This window comes from Mesoplodon densirostris, chromosome 14 (assembly GCF_025265405.1).
Source record: "Mesoplodon densirostris isolate mMesDen1 chromosome 14, mMesDen1 primary haplotype, whole genome shotgun sequence".
Classification (NCBI taxonomy): domain Eukaryota; kingdom Metazoa; phylum Chordata; class Mammalia; order Artiodactyla; family Ziphiidae; genus Mesoplodon; species Mesoplodon densirostris.
In genome coordinates this window covers 14,414,528-14,430,516 of record NC_082674.1, presented here as the reverse complement: position 1 = coordinate 14,430,516, position 15,989 = coordinate 14,414,528, and the positions used below count along the sequence as shown (strand labels likewise).

At 42.8% G+C, this 15,989-nt stretch overlaps 1 long non-coding RNA gene across 1 annotated transcript; it reads left to right on the top strand.

The window, feature by feature from the left end:
- The first annotated feature begins 2,117 nt into the window (after nt 1–2,117).
- On the top strand, nt 2,118–15,111 carry LOC132502060 (uncharacterized). The gene is made up of 3 exons (XR_009534392.1): nt 2,118–2,379; nt 13,095–13,263; nt 14,983–15,111. It is a non-coding gene; the product is annotated as an uncharacterized LOC132502060 (long non-coding RNA).
- Nucleotides 15,112–15,989: the final 878 nt, after the last annotated feature.

Below are 15,989 nucleotides of genomic sequence, written 5' to 3'. Positions count from 1 at the left end.
GCTGACTTGAGCTGAGGGGGCCCAGGGCGCAGACGCCAGCATGGACATGGGCCCTCTCAGCTGGGAGGAGAGCCCTGTGCACCTTGTTGACCAGCTCGGGCAGCCCTGGAAATCACTGGACTGCACTGGAAGGTGCAGGGGGGACCTTGGCTCTCTCAAAAGAGAAAGGAACTCTGATTATTGAGCCCTGTCATGAATTCCTTTGGGTGCCTGCTTACTATGATTGCCAGTGAACTACCTGGGGAATATAGGCTTCTAGTCCCTGAAACTTTAGATTCTGGGTGCTGTTTCTACCAGGAAACATAGGACTTGTAATAACTTAAACCTGTGACAGGTCCCAGGTCACCTGGGGCCCCCGCACCACTAGACCATCAGGCAAAGAAAGGAGTTGCCGCACCGGCAGCTGTAATTAACTCTGATCGTAAAGGAGGAAGGGCTGCTGTTTCCCAGCGAAGAAGCAGTGTGTGTGGTCTCAGGTCATCCACTAACCTCTTCTGCTCTGCCCAGCACTTCCTAAATGTACAAGCTTAAAGGTGTGGTGACCCGGGACTCAGACCCTCAGAGATGGGTTAGCACACAAAGCAAGCCATGTAGTGAGATGCTGACCAGGAGAAGCGGGAGATGGATCTGGGAGCATGGAGGACCAGGGGATGATGCGTCTCATACTTTCAGGACCAATTGCAGTGTCAGGCCTGGGGTGAGTCCCACAAAACCTCTCTAGTATGTTTCCCCAGGAGTTGTGATCAACCAGAATCTCGGAGAAGCTGTGCTTGGATGAACTGACCTTGTGAGAAGCCTGGGTGTCTGATGTTGTTAGTGCCCCCAGCATCCTCTTCCCTGGGCCTATCCCGTTTCTCACAGCTTCTCCCTTGTCTAGAGAGTTATGTTCTATTGATTGAGAACCGCATCATCAAGGCCGTTATGCACCTCCCCCAGCCCCCCTCCCCCCTCCCCTTTCCTCCACTTGTCCGCACCTCAGTCAATGACTCCCTGATACAGAATTGTAAAAGCATCGAGCTCCATTGTTAAGGTAGGAATCAAGGGTGTGATTCACGCTCCAGAGTCCACTGCGGGATCAGGCTGAAGGTGGGCTCCAGCTGAGACCACAGACTGGCTTAGCTCCTCTCTTGTCAAACCCCGTTCGCCTCATTCCTTTTCCCCTAAAAGGAATCTAATCCCCATTTCAGTCTCTGTTTCTAGGTACCAGCCTTAGGTCAACCCCATACTTGCCAGGCTGAGCATCCTGCAAGGCCCTTTACGTGCATTATCTCACACGGTCTTCAGTTAAACCTATGAGATAATATTCCCATTTATCTTTATTATTAAGCTGAGGAAACCAAGGCTCAGAGTAGTGAAGTAACTTGGTTAAAGTTGCACAGTTCATATTCAAGTCTGAGTCTATCGCCAGAGCCCCTGCCTCTCACCCTTATTCTTTCCTGCAGAAGAAATAGAAATAGTAAACTAGAAATAGAAATAGTAGTAAACCCTGCCACTGAGGGAATGGACTGGATAAGGAAATTGGATAAGGAGATTTAGAGAAGAAAAGGCTCTGGAGAAGCTCGAGAGAGGCAAGACGAAGGTCTGTAAACCCCTGATACGCTCTCAATTAAGAGAACATCTCAGTTAGGTAACCTTCTAATCCCTGAAAGTGCCCACACGGGGGCTGGCGCATAAACACCAAGACGGAGCACGGAAAGTTCCTACAGCTGGAGGCGAGTAGCACAAAATGATCCTTGAGTTTCTGTCCGACCCAACACCTTGATGAACCCTGCGAAGAACTCTGTGGCTATGCCTGTATTGCTTAACCCCATGTGGATCGGTCTGACAGCCTTGAGTCTGAGTAACCCCAGGACCACTTGTCCAAACCTAGGCCAGCGTTTACAAATGAAAGGCCCCAGGTGCTGTGTCTCAGTGGGAGATCACAGAAAAAAGAGGGAGAGGAATGTGGCTTCCCTTTAGGTGCGGTGCATGTAGGTGTTGAGTGTTCTCCCATCTAGGCTTGGAGGGTGATCCCACACGTCCTGCCTCACTCAGGGAGTGGCTCAGCAGAGTAAGTGCTAGGAACCATGGTGTTGATGAGAATAACGTTCTTTTTATTTCCTTTTTTGCAGTACACGGGCCTCCCACTGTTGTGGCGTCTCCCGTTGCAGAGCACAGGCTCCGGACGCGCAGGCTCAGCGGCCATGGCTCACGGGCCCAGCCACTCCGCAGCATGTGGGCTCTTCCCGGACCGGGGCACGAACCCGTGTCCCCTGCATCGGCAGGTGGACTCTCAACCACTGTGCCACCAGGGAAGCCCGAGAATAACGTTCTTACTACCACGTGCCAGGTATTGTTCCAAGCACCTTACGTGACAAACTCATTGAATTCTTCTCTCAGGTAAGTAGTTACTATTATTATATCCATTTTAATGGTGAAGAAACTGAGGCACAGATAGGTTAAGTGATGCATGGTCTTTCATGAATGTAGAGTTTTCCAGAGGCTACATGATGTGTGATATTATAATAGATCGAATGCAGAAGCAGACATGAGAATCAGCCTTCTTCCATTAAACCAAACATTAAATGAATTTATTTTTTCTAACTGCTTTTTATTTTTGATTAACTTTTAATTGTTTTTTTCTGTTAGTTTTTTTTTCTAGTTTTTAAAAAAATTTGAATAGGAATAGAGTTGCTTTACCATGCTGTGTTAGTTTCAGGTGTACAGCAACGTGAATCAGTTATACATATACCTATATCCACTGTTTTTTAGATTCTTTTCCCATATAGGCCATTACAGAGTACTGAGTAGAGTTCCCTGTGCTATACAGTAGGTCCTTATTAGCTATCTGTTTTATACTTAGTGTGTGTATGTCAGTCCCCATCTCCCAATTTATCCCTCTCCCCCTCTTACCCCCTGATCACCATAAGTTTGTTTTCTGCATCTGTAACTCTATTTCTGTTTTGTAGATAAGTTCATTTGTACCCTTTTTTTAAGATTCCACATATATGCTTTTTAAAAAATTATAGTTGCTTTCATAAAATTGTTATTTATATCAAAATGTAATGAGTTCATTCCTGTTATTTTTAAATGAACTAATATTTAAAAATGGTCCTTAGTTTAGGCTCTAATATGCTAAATATTGAAAGATATAATCTGTACATAAAGTTCTGAGTTTCTCTATAGTTCTAAGAGTGTAAAGGGGTTCTGACACCAAAAAGTTTGAGAACCTTTAATTGATTCCATTCTTTTTCTTTTTTGCGGTACGCGCGCCTCTCACTGTTGTGGCCTCTCCCGTTGCGGAGCACAGGCTCCGGACGCGCAGGCTCAGCGGCCATGGCTCACGGGCCCAGCCGCTCTGCGGCATGTGGGATCTTCCCAGACCGGGGCACGAACCCGTGTCCCCTGCATCAGCAGGCGGATTCTCAACCACTGCGCCACCAGGGAAGCCCTGATTCCATTCTTTAATCCAGAATACCTCCCACGCTTTCATCTTGGCAAAATGAAATTTGATGAATAAAATCTGTGGCATGTTCACTGGTGCTCGGTCAAATGTAACTACAGTTTTGTCCTGTTTATTAATTATTTCACTGGTCACTGGACCTTCACAAATAATATTTCCTTTTGCCTCTGGAGATGCCCTCCTCCCTAAATGACTAAATACTTATTGAAGGTATCAAGGGAAGTTGGCACGTACATGTTAAGGATGCTACCTGCTGTACTGGAATCAGACATTGGGGGAAAATAGGAGTGAGAGGAGGAGAGGTTGGACAGTGAGCTCAATGGGCTACATACGGACAAGGAGGGTCTCTCCCCTATTGGCCCAGGGGTGACCTTGGCTACTCTAAGGGCAGGAAGCAGAGGAAACTGGACATTATTCTCTGGAATAGCCCTGCTCCCCTCATCTGTCTCAGAATTAGTTGTGGGGGAACAATGCTGTCACTACACCAGTCCATCTCCTCGTTTAAAGTAACCAAGATTTAGGTGAACCTCAACGCAAGATCATGGTTGAGAGAAAACGGGGAATCATTTGGGGAGACAAAAGCCCTTTAAGAGGGCTTCCCTGGTGGCGCATTGGTTGAGAATCTGCCTGCTAATGCAGGGGACACGGGTTCGAGCCCTGGTCTGGGAAGATCCCACATGCCGCGGAGCAGCTAGGCCCATGAGCCACAACTACTGAGCCTGTGCGTCTGGAGCCTGTGCTCCGCCAACAAGAGAGGCCACGACAGTGAGAGGCCTGCGCACCGCGATGAAGAGTGGCCCCCGCTCGCCACAACTAGAGAAAGCCCTCGCAGAGAAACGAAGCAACATTAAAAAAAAAAAAAAAAAAAACCTTTAAGGAAAGAAGAGTGATTTGACCCACTGATTAATAGAAGGTGTGTTTTTAAAATTTGTTTCTGTAGCTGAACATTTTCTCAAATCTTTCTGTTGAGATGAATACCTTGAATAGATTGATGATCTTGGGGAAGAGTATCCACCTCAGTGGCTGCATACTTAGAAGGATAATTAAATGATTAAATTTGGAATCATGTGGTTAGTGTTTTCCAGGGATATAGTTACCACCGTATCTGCAAAGGCTAGAGCAGTTCGTGGCACATGTAGGTACTCAGAAAATACTTGTCAAGTGGAAAGCAGGGAAGGAAGGAGGGAAGGAAGCATTTCTTCATTCTGACTGATCAGTTTTAGAAGTTATACTTGTGATGCTGTTCCGTGAAAAAGCATTTGGCCTAATTGGAAATAAGAAAAATCTATTTTTCCCACTAAACTTATAAAACCCAAAGCATTTACCTTACGAGTTGTGTTTATGGAATGGTAAAGTGTTTCTAAGGAAAAATGATCCCATCTGCAAAAGCATGCGCCCATTTGTTGACTAAGGGGAATGAGACTTACTATGGCAAGTTCAGAAGAAGGGAATTCTCTGCCTGCCTCCCTGAGCCTGGCGGATGCTTCTTTCTGCCACTCTGCATCACAATTGAGGCACGTAGTATTTTGGCTCCGCCTCTCCTAAAACAGTTTCCTCCTGCTCCTTAAAAACACGAGTTGCAAGGAAATGTGTGGATTCAGAAAATAAAATACACCCCATAGCCACCTTTAAATGCATTTTTCCAAGGCATATCAAAATATCCTTGGAATTTGTTGTGAACATTTGACCACCTCCTAGTTAGCATGAAGTTAAAATTAACTATAACATGTGTTTTAGGGATCTCAATTTGCAAAATATTAATAGAGTTCATGGACAGTTAACTGCAATAAAGGGAGGAAATGAAGTTTATAGTGCAGGGCCCTGGGGATTACAGCCTTCCCTACCCCTGAGCACATTCATATCCCAGAACTTGACGGGAGGAGGCCGTAAAGGGAACATAGGGGGAAATCTCAAGCCTAACGTCATGGATCTCCTTCTCTTCCCTCCTGGGAGGGGTGCAGTACCTTAGAGGTGGTCTCACCCAGGCCTGGCTTCTTCCTGCTTATTCAAGAACCTCATGATTCAGCCAGAGCTGCAAAAGCAGGGACCTTCACAAAACTCATAGCTACTGGAACATCAGGAGAGCGCTCTGACCCATCCCTTATACATTCTCTGAAAACGTGAAATATAAATTATAAATGTGCTGAGTCTGGCTCTCCAGTTGAATTGCTGAGGCAAGAGAAAGTCATGGAAGACGTCCTGGGTTGAGAGTCAGGGGATGGGAATTTTTCTTTCCCCTGCTGTTGATTCTCCTGTGACCTTGAGAAAGTCCCTTCTGGACCTCTGCCTGTTCACCTGAACAGGGAAATGGTGGGGCTAGGTGGTCCGCAGGGGCTCTTCCTATGCTTTAATCTATCGTTTAATGTGAATCTGACCTTTTTCCATGGGCTTTCTAGGAAAACCTACTAAATAATGATGACTTAATACATAATTCAGATATTAGAGGCAGCAAAAGTCAGTGTAAACTAAAGTAAGGCTGATAGGGAGGAAGGTGGGCTTTAGTTCAAAGCCGCAAGAGGAGTAGAATGACTACAGAGGAAAGAGGGCATTTCAGGCAAAGAGGAGGCTCTGGGTAAAGGCCTGGGGTGTGGAGGAATGGCCGCTGAGTTGAGTCAGTGGGGAGAGTGAAGTAGCTGGAGCAGACTGAAACACGAGAACCACCGTGGCTTTCCCAGGACTTCGTGTGGGAAGGGAGGAGTCTTCTGAGGCTGTCTCTGGGGGCAACTGCAGGGACATGCTTCTGTGTAGTGTGTGGAAGCCTTTGTGGACTTGGAAGGTCAGAATCCATGGCTGGTCTAGACCCTTTCTGACGAGGGGCCCATTGGTCTTGCCTGCCCACCAGTGCATTAGAGCTGAGATTTGACCCTCTCACTCTATTGGCCCATGTCCTTACGTTAGTTCTTTTCACTCTAGCTTCTTCACAGGCCCGTGTGATGCTCACCTTCTGCTTGCAGAATGGGGTCATTCTCCTTTCGGGAGAGCCTCCAGTGAAAGGATCTGGGATTGCTGACTTTCCAGGGTGCTGGTGTAGGAAGTCTTTCACCCTCTAGTTGGCTCCCCTCTTCAGACCATTAGGGCTCAAACCTCTGACCCTCTAGGGGGCTTGAGAGCACCCAGGACCCAAAGCCATCCTGCTCATGACAGAGGTTATTGGGAGCCTTGAACCACTTCTGTCTTCCGGCCAGTGGAGCTTAGAATATCACACATCCTTGTTGAGATGCATTGACTGGGTTTGATGGCCAGTCACTCTCATTAGCTTCTAATCACTTAGGCCACAAAGAGGGCTGAGGCTTGGTGCTCCCCAGGTGACCCTGCTGATATCTCTACACCCCTGGTCTTGTTCAGAGGACAGAGATCTACCCTTACATATTTCTTAGTCATGAACCCCTACTTTGTTCAGTGTCCAGGGCAGCCACAGGATCACAGCTCTGTGAAGAATTCAGCCCATTTATCTGGGTATATCCTGTGTTATGTTTACAGAGCCTGGATTCTTTGCTTGACTGATAGATGCTGTAGCAGAGATCACCTTCTGAATGACGACCAAGGCTCTCAGACAGCCTCTCACACCTATTTTCTTAGGTCCACTCATGTTGCAGGCTCCTCTCCCCCACAGAATTCATCACACATTCTTCCTGCTTGAACTTGATTTCTGGCCCTTGATTTGCAAAGGGTATATAGCAATAGTGGCCACACAGAAACACCAGAAACTGTTTGTTATTATTAAGACCTCATTTTACTCTCATTAAAGTTCTTGAGAAAGAATCTTCTGATGCTAACTCATATTCTTTATGGGAATTATTTGATAACTACCTGATAAAATTTTTTAGGCTTATAATCAGTTGCTGTGGATCTTCAGAACACTGAGAAATGAAAGGAAATATGTAGGGTTTGTTTGTCCCTTTAGATGTTTGTTTTAATTAAAGTCAGTGTTTGCACACATGTAGTCTTTTGAATTGTGCACACTTTGTGCCTTAGTTTATCTACATACAGTCCCTGGCCAGGGGTAATTTGTTTTCTAAAGAGAATGTCCACATGTCTGAAGCATCAGAGCTACAGGCTATGCCCTCCTACCCCCCCAAACCCCCCACACCCTGCAGACTTTGTCCTTCTCAGCCCAAGGCAAGGGAACTGTCAGCTGGCTCAGACCCACCATGCGTGGAACCTGGAATCCATCCTTGCCTACAAGTCCCGGGCCCCAAGGAAACTGCAGTAGATCTTAAGTATCTAGGAGTCTATTGAATGGCAGGCCTTTCAACCCCCAGAATTGTGCCAGTCACAGACAGAGGCCAGCTGCCATGACTTGCCAAGCAAAGTGGATACTCTTAATATCACTGAACTAGTCAGTACTGAGTTAATGGAACCCCTTTGAAACCTGTGAACTGGACTCCGACCACATCCATTGAGGGCCTCAATTATATCTTCACTCAAGACACACCCTGCTTTTGTTCCTCCAGTGGGCCCATGCAATAGTGTCCTAGAATGCTTTCAATGCCTGAAAAATAGCTGATTGAGTCTTACAGTTTTGGGTTTCTTGTTGAGTTTGTTATGATCAAGGTGAGGTTCTTATCCTTCCCATTCAGTCACAGTCCAGTGAGAGAGGCTGTCCATGAGAGCTGATGCATCTAGGGGAAATCACCTACAACCCTAAATAATTCAGGCCTGATCTCCCTCATACAAGTGAGAAGGTGGGCAAAATTCTTTCTGCTTCTAATCCTTGAGTCCTTCACACTTTCTGCTCTTCTAGAAGATTCCCATAAGCAGCCCAAATTCCTCTGAAGGGTTCCACATGCACCAAGGTCCTGAAGGCTTTGGGGAAAGACAGCTTTGGAGCCGCAGGGGTTGTTCATACACTAAGCAGAGGCACTGTTCTAAGTAGCATTTTCAGAGCAAGGAGGGACTCTGATTCTTCTCATTTGGGACCAGAAGAATTGCTGGTTTAACTCAGAGGATCACGATAATAGAGCCTTTTGAATGACCGGGTAAGGAGTAAATCACATTGGTTTTGCAGTAGGCAGCTTGGGGTTCTAATTCCTGCGCAGCCACCTACCAACTCTGAGGCCATGAGCCCTTTTCTTTATTTCTCTTACCCCTGGTAGCTTCATCAATTAAATGGGAATAACAAATGTACCTCAAGGAGTTACTGAGAGAATTATGGCCATGGTTATAACATACCTAAACAGAGTCTGGTACACAGGAAGTGCTCAATACATAGAAGCTATTCACTACCATAAAGGAGAGTTAAGGCAGGTTGCCGGATTTACTTTATCATTCTCTCTGGATCTGAGAGATTCCAAGGGAGCTGATGTAACCGGGGAGATGGCCTAGTTAGCTCTAGGAAAATCTACCACAAAAACTTACTTTTCTCATAAACTTCAGCAGAGCAAAGAGGAATAACTCTCCCAAAGTTTGAACAAGAGCAAAAGGCTGAATTCAGGCTCTAGTGTCTTGCAGACAAGTAAATCTCCTTCCCACCCATCCCCACCACATATGTGCACAAAGGTGCACAGTGCTTGCGAATGCACACATGCGTGAGGACACATGTGCACACACTCACATATTCACATGCAAAGCATCTCCCACTCTAAGCCTAAGCCCCGTCCTGTGACCCCTGCGCCCCTGTTCTTAAGCTCCTGGACTGTGCCGAAGGAGAAGAAACTGATGTTTCAAGCTTGTTGAAGTCTAACTCATCAAAATAGTTCGGATTACCCCCTGCACTACTTTACAAGGCATTTTAGGCATTTTTTCATGGGGTTGGGAAATCATGTTTCACCAGTAATAAACAGAGTTGAAGCCCAAAAGACTAGAGCTTAATTTCAAACTCAGAACTGAGGAGGTCAGAGTGGGTCCTATCACGGAAAAGCATCAACTCCCCTTCCTCAGCAGAGCAAGACATATTCTGGAAGAAAGAGAGAAGGCTAAAAATCAAGCACAGCAGTTTCTAATATTTTTCCTCTTGACTTTTCTTAATTAGTGTTGACTAGCTTAACGAAGCAATTAAGGGGCTTATTTGCTTTTTAAATCACATGTGAAATTTAAGAAACCTTGAAATAGAAGAAATATTTGTCCCCAAGATCTTATCCCACAAGGGATATCAGCTTGAATATTCTCCAACAACTAGAAAGTGAGGATAACTGGCCCTGCTCTCCAAATGAGGCCCAAGCAAAACAGACAGCGCAGTAGCCAGCTCTGCAGGGAGAAGTCCCCATAGGTAAAGGGCTGCTTCTTGAGTGTATTTCTAAGACTTACATTGAAAACAATGATAATGAGCTTTTAATAATAATTAACTTGAACAATAATATGAATAATGATATCCTTCATTTATTGATTACTTATGTGCTCGTAGTTGTGTTGTTCACTGTTCATAAATTATTTCGATTTAAGTCTGCAAGTTTCCCGCCCCCTTCCTTCTAATAGAGTAAGGAAATAGGGACTCAGGGAGGTTAATTGGCATGCCCAGATTCCCACACCTGGTATGGACTGGATTTAAGCTTTTTTTAGTCTGAGACACATGGTCCTTCCCTGGTATTTTACTACCTCTCCTTGTGGCAATTCTTAACCATGAGAACTGTGACCCAAGTACACTACAGATTATTAAATAATTGCATTCGTGTATGTATGTTTACATTTATGTTTATGTAATAGCATATATAAATAGAATATTATTAAAATTTGTTTTTTTAAATGTTAATAATCATGTAATCAAATTTTCTATATTACAACATAATATACATTATACTATGTATAATATACTAATCATATAATTATTGTATCATTCTTTTTTACTTATTTAATGAAATGATAAAATGATAAAATTACATATAAATATATACAATTTATATAAACATAAGTAATTAATATGTATTAATATGATATATAAAACATGATACAGGGCATATAAATGATACAGACTCATATAATATGAACCATAATATAATAATATGTAATGATCTATAAAACATAAAATAATACATAATATGTGTGATATATGTAATGTTTATATAAATATATATATTTATATATAATGTAATGATATAGGGCATATACATGATATAAAATATAATAATACATAAGAGTGGCAATTATATCTTTTTTTTTGGGGGGGGGTGCATTGGGTCCTTGTTGCTCTGCGCAGGCTTTCTCTAGTTGCAGCGAGCGGGGGCTGCTCTTCGTTGCGGTGTGAGGGCTTCTCATTGCAGTGGCTTCTCTTGCTGTGGAGCATGGGCTCTCGAGCGCAGGCTCAGTAGTTGTGGCGCACAGGCTTAGTTTCCCTGCGGCATGTGGGATCTTCCCGGACCAGGGCTTGAACCTGTGTCCCCTGTATTGGCAGGCAGATACTTAACTGCTGCGCCACCAGGGAAGTCCGGCAATTATATCTTAAATAAGTATATATAATTGTTTATAAAATTATCATATAACTTGATAGAGGGTTAATAATTATTTTAATAAGTAGACACATAGGGTAGAATTCTATATCACTATCTAATATAATGATAAATGAATTAGATTAGTAAATAACAAGATGAATAAATCATTAATCAATTGGCATAGCCATAGTCTAATGTAGTGCCTCTAGCTATGGCAAGTTAATATTTATTGCCTATCATGTTCTAGAACCAGTGCTAGGCTCTTATATTACCTCTGCTAAACCTCACAGCAAACCAGCAAGGTAGGCGCCATTAGTGGAAAATAAGTTGAGGCTTAGATGAGTTAAATGTTTTGTTTTGTTTTACCTTCAGAGACACAGAGCTAGTAAAAGAGCTAGAAGTAACCCTGATTTTGTCTGATCCCATATCCTATGGTCTTTGCACTCTACCAGGTTAGATGAGTGGGTGGAGAAGAGAAAGTGACAAAACAAAGGGAGGAAAAGGAAACTGTATCTTGATGCTTGCCAAGTCCTTATAGGGGCGGACAGTGTGGCATATACCAAGTTTCACTGATACAATAGGAAGGCCGAAGAAGCTGACCCTGGCACCAATCCAGCCATTCCCTCAGCCACTTGCTTATTCAACACACTGCTCCCCAGGGTAATGGGGAGGAGGGAAGGATATGGGGTGGCAGCTCATGGCCCGTGTCTTGATGCTGGCAGGCGCGGGCTAGTTGCCAGGCCCCTCCCAGCGTGACACCCTTGTGACCAGAGTCTGCACACTCGATGGCACGCCCTTGGACTTGGTCTATTTTTCCCACTTCTGGGATTGCAGCCTACATACTTGGCATTGGAAAGATTGGCAGCTTCAAGTCAGATTGGGAGGACGTCCCAGATGGGCACTGAATCAACAGTGCCAACAAGAGGAAAAAAAACATGTGAGCCCAGGGAGATTTCTTAACTATTTACCGAATAGGGGGAATTGTTTATTTCCCCATATCTCCCAAAGAGTCCATTTATGAGCTCCACTTATGACTTCAAACAGGCAAGTTGGCAGAGATATGGCAGTGAAGATAAGATGATGACTAATTAATGGTCTTGCAACAGGTTTCAACACCCAGATCTACAACTACTTATATTTTTTTGCTTAACCACTAACATTTATTTTCAAATACAAACATGCTTTTAAGTATTTTTGTTACTACAGCTAATAGTTTTATCTTGTTCCTGGCACTATTTCCTCTTCTTGATAGGGTTATAAATAGGGTATTCCACTTGGCAAGGATCTTGCCCATGGCATTGAAAAGATGGTTCTATACTTACTGTAGCAAAACACAGCACATAGTTGGCATACTTTCCTCCAAAGTCTCCTAACATTTACACTGCCATCCACATACTTTTCAGTTGACTTCACTCTGAAAATTGCCTGTTCCTCTGATACATACCAGAGACTTGGCTACTTGGACATTTGGAAAGAAAGAAAAAAAGAAGAGCAGAACATGAACAAGCATTCTTCCCATTTCTGCTCCCAGGCATTTAATACCTGCAATAGTACAGTCATTTGTAAGAATGACTTAAAGTGGCTTCTTTACAGTCAATTTCAGTTTTAAGGTCTCAGGATTCTGTGACTGGAGGAACAATTTCAGCATTGACTAACAACACTGCTATTGATAACTTCACTGTTTTCCTTAGGTTTATATAGTCAGTTGCCTGAATTCAGGTAATACATAGAAAAAGATACAATTCCACATCATGGCTTTTATTTATTTATTTATTTATTTATTTTGTACAGAAACTCAAACAGTAAAATCATAACTGAGGATTCAGAACTAAAACCCTTTCAAAGTCCTGCTGCCATTATTTCAAAGAAATGTTATACAATTTGGATGAGATTAAGATGCTAGAAAACGGTATCTCTAGAAATTTGAAGATTTTCACTGTTTTGAGCAAAGACGACATAGGAGTACAAATCTCTAGAGTTCCATCCCCAAGATACTCCAGTGGCTGTTGAGCTTATCTTCACTTTCCCTTCAGGTCTAAAAAACGGGGGTAGGGGATGATTTTGGCAATACCCACAGAGGTTATTGATGAATTGCAAAAAATATCTCCAAAGTAAGAGTTTCGGGGAGTTAGAACACAGATAGCTTTTGCTTGGAGAAATGGATAAACCCACTCCATCTGCATTAGGTGTGGTTAGCCAAGGTACAATTTGAATAAATGTTAAGGAAAAACTAACTAACTTCCCAATCCTTCTTTCCTAAATCCTGCATATTTTTCTCATATCCTTAGGTAGAAGAAGAGAGGCCAGGTCATCTGGTAAACGTTGGCCTGTAACACAGTTCATGGAAGGCTATTTGGTGCCCATTCATCCCCAAGACATCCACACATGAGAATTCACCAGTACAAAAATGTTTAAGACTTATTTGAGAAGGTATCCAAATGATGAGTCCATTTGCAGGTAAAAAAAAAATAATTAGCGGCTCAGCTTGTGGGAATGGGGGTAAGGTGTTGCACTGTTGTTGCTGCTGTGGTTTTATTCTTTTCTGCAAAGTATTGCAGGAAAACCATTTACTGAGTTCAGTACAAGTGTTTACTTGTGGTTTTGATACCATGATCTTAAATCTTGGGAGATCAATTCCTTACAGTCTGGGGGAACCCAGTTTTCTGTTTTGGTTTTAATAATCCTTTCAGCCTTAGAATGAAGTGTGGGCACTAGCTAGTTTTACAGAATACCTTATCCATAATTTAAGAATCTAATAAAGCTGAAACAAGAATATTATTTCTTCTGGGTTTAAAAGAATCCAAATAATGTGTCTGATAAGCCATATTGGAGTTTTTAAATTCCAGGTACTTTAGAGATAGAGAAAGATTTGGGTGAAACAAACTAACACACACACACACACACACACACACACACACACACACACACACACACACACACACACACACACACACACACACACACACACACACACACACACACACACACACACACACACACACACACACACACACACACACACACACACACACACACACACACACGCCAGTACATTTTTTGAGACTTACCTGGTTATATATGTTGTGTTTAAATGACTGAAAATTAACTATCTCCGCTCATTAGTTCCATCCGGTTTAGATAATGGACATTTTAATTTAACTGTAACATATAAATGCACAACTGTGGTTGAATTTGTCAGAATAGTCATATGCACAACATATTTTGTGGAAGACATGGGGCTGGCTACTAGATATTGAGAGATGAAAGAATGGACATCATTCTGATGTCCATTGGAGGAGTTCATAAATTTGGTGAAGAACAAACTTTTCTTACACAAATGAGTGCAAGGAGTTGCATTTTGAATCCCGTGGTTCACAGATTCAGCGATTATAACCAGATGTCTCCTTTTATCCCAACTTCCCATTCTTCCAGTCCTTATTTTTCTTATCTCAGCCTCTCCAAAGTCTCTCAGTTCATTTCTCTCCTCAGTCAGCAAGTATCTGTTTCCCCCCGGGTAACCATAGAATTCTGTGATTGCCTCAGTCTATCATCCAAGGCCCCTAGAATCGCTCTGTCTAAAATGGTGGTCTCTAGTTACATATGATTTAACATTAAAAATAAAAGTAAATTAAACAAAGTTTTCAGTTTCTTAGTCACACCAACCACTTTTCAAGTGCTCAGTAGCCACATGTGGCCCATGGCTACTGCTTCGGACAATGTCTATTAGAAAACATCTCCCTGGGCCTTCCTTGGAGGTCCAGTGGTTAAGACTTCGCCTTCCAATTCAGGAGGTGCGGGTTCAATCCCTGGTCGGGGAGCTAAGATCCCACATGCCTCACAGCCAAAAAGACAAAACATAAAACAGAAGCAGTATTGTAACAAATTCAATAAAGACTTTAAAGAAAAAAACAGTAAAGAAAACATTTCCCTGATCTCGGACAGAGCTGCTCTAGACCTGGTTAAAAGCTTCTTTGCCAGCCTCTTCTCCCTGTGGTCCTGCTCAGGAAGCGATCCTCCAATAAACTGAATATTCATTGTTTTCTGCAAATGCCCTGAGCTTTGCCGACTTCGTCTTTGCTATTTCCAAAGCTTAGGGTGCCCTTTTGGAATCTTGCTGTTTTTCAAGACCTAAAGAAAGGCACTGTTCTCCTAAGAAACCCTTCCTTATCTTTCCAGTTAGAGTTCTTCCTAATTGGAAAGGTTCTTCCACACACCGTACCTTACTCATGGCTCTACTTCATGGTGCTTCATACTGTCGTCTCCACAGGATATTTTTAGCTCCCCTACCAGATTATGCTTTTTCTTCTTCCAACAGCAAAGGAGGTATGTGTGTCCTTATTTTTATATTTCATGCCCTCTGGTTTTTGTTGTTTATGGATTTTATTTGTATTTAAAATTTGAAGACATTAACAAGGAAAGATACATGCGGTGACAAAGTCTGAAGGAAGAAGGGAAGAAATATGGTTATGTTAACTGTATAAAAAAAGAAGAATGGGGTTGCTGCCCTATATACTAGGAAAAAGTCTTATAATTAAAATCTGATTCTGCCACTTAACCTTATAGATCTGAGTGAAATAGTTATCCCCATTAAACCTCAGGTATTTTTTTTTTTCATCTAGAGAATAGGAATAGTAATGCTTACTATACAGGTTTTGTGAATATCACTTCAGAGGTAATATATATAAAAGTGTGACCAAAAAAAGAGAGATGTCTCATACAAATGTGAGGTGTTATGCTTACAGCAAGCTTCCAGAAAAGAAGGGTATGGAATAGGGAGAAACACATGTTGCCCTGGCCCCCTCACAAACCTGCTTTACTCTGACAAAGCCCAGTTGACTGATAAAGTTCCAGTAAGGCTCTTTGTGAGTTATCCACAGGGTTCTCTTTTTATCTCACAGAAATATTTATATATCTATAAGTATCTATAATTTTTTTTTATTCCGCACTCCTTGGGATGCAGTTATGGCTGTTTAATGTTTACTTTTCAGGCATTCCTTCTCCCTTTGAAGAAATCCACAAAAGAAAGAGCAAAATGCTGACAAGTTTTCAAAGCCGTGATTTACAGGAATGATTTCTGAAAAGCAAGTGGACAACATCCGAGTTCATCATCAAATAATATTTCTAAAGCACCCTCTAGTGCCTGGCCGCAAGCCAGATGATTCAATGCCTGGAGAGGCTGCAAA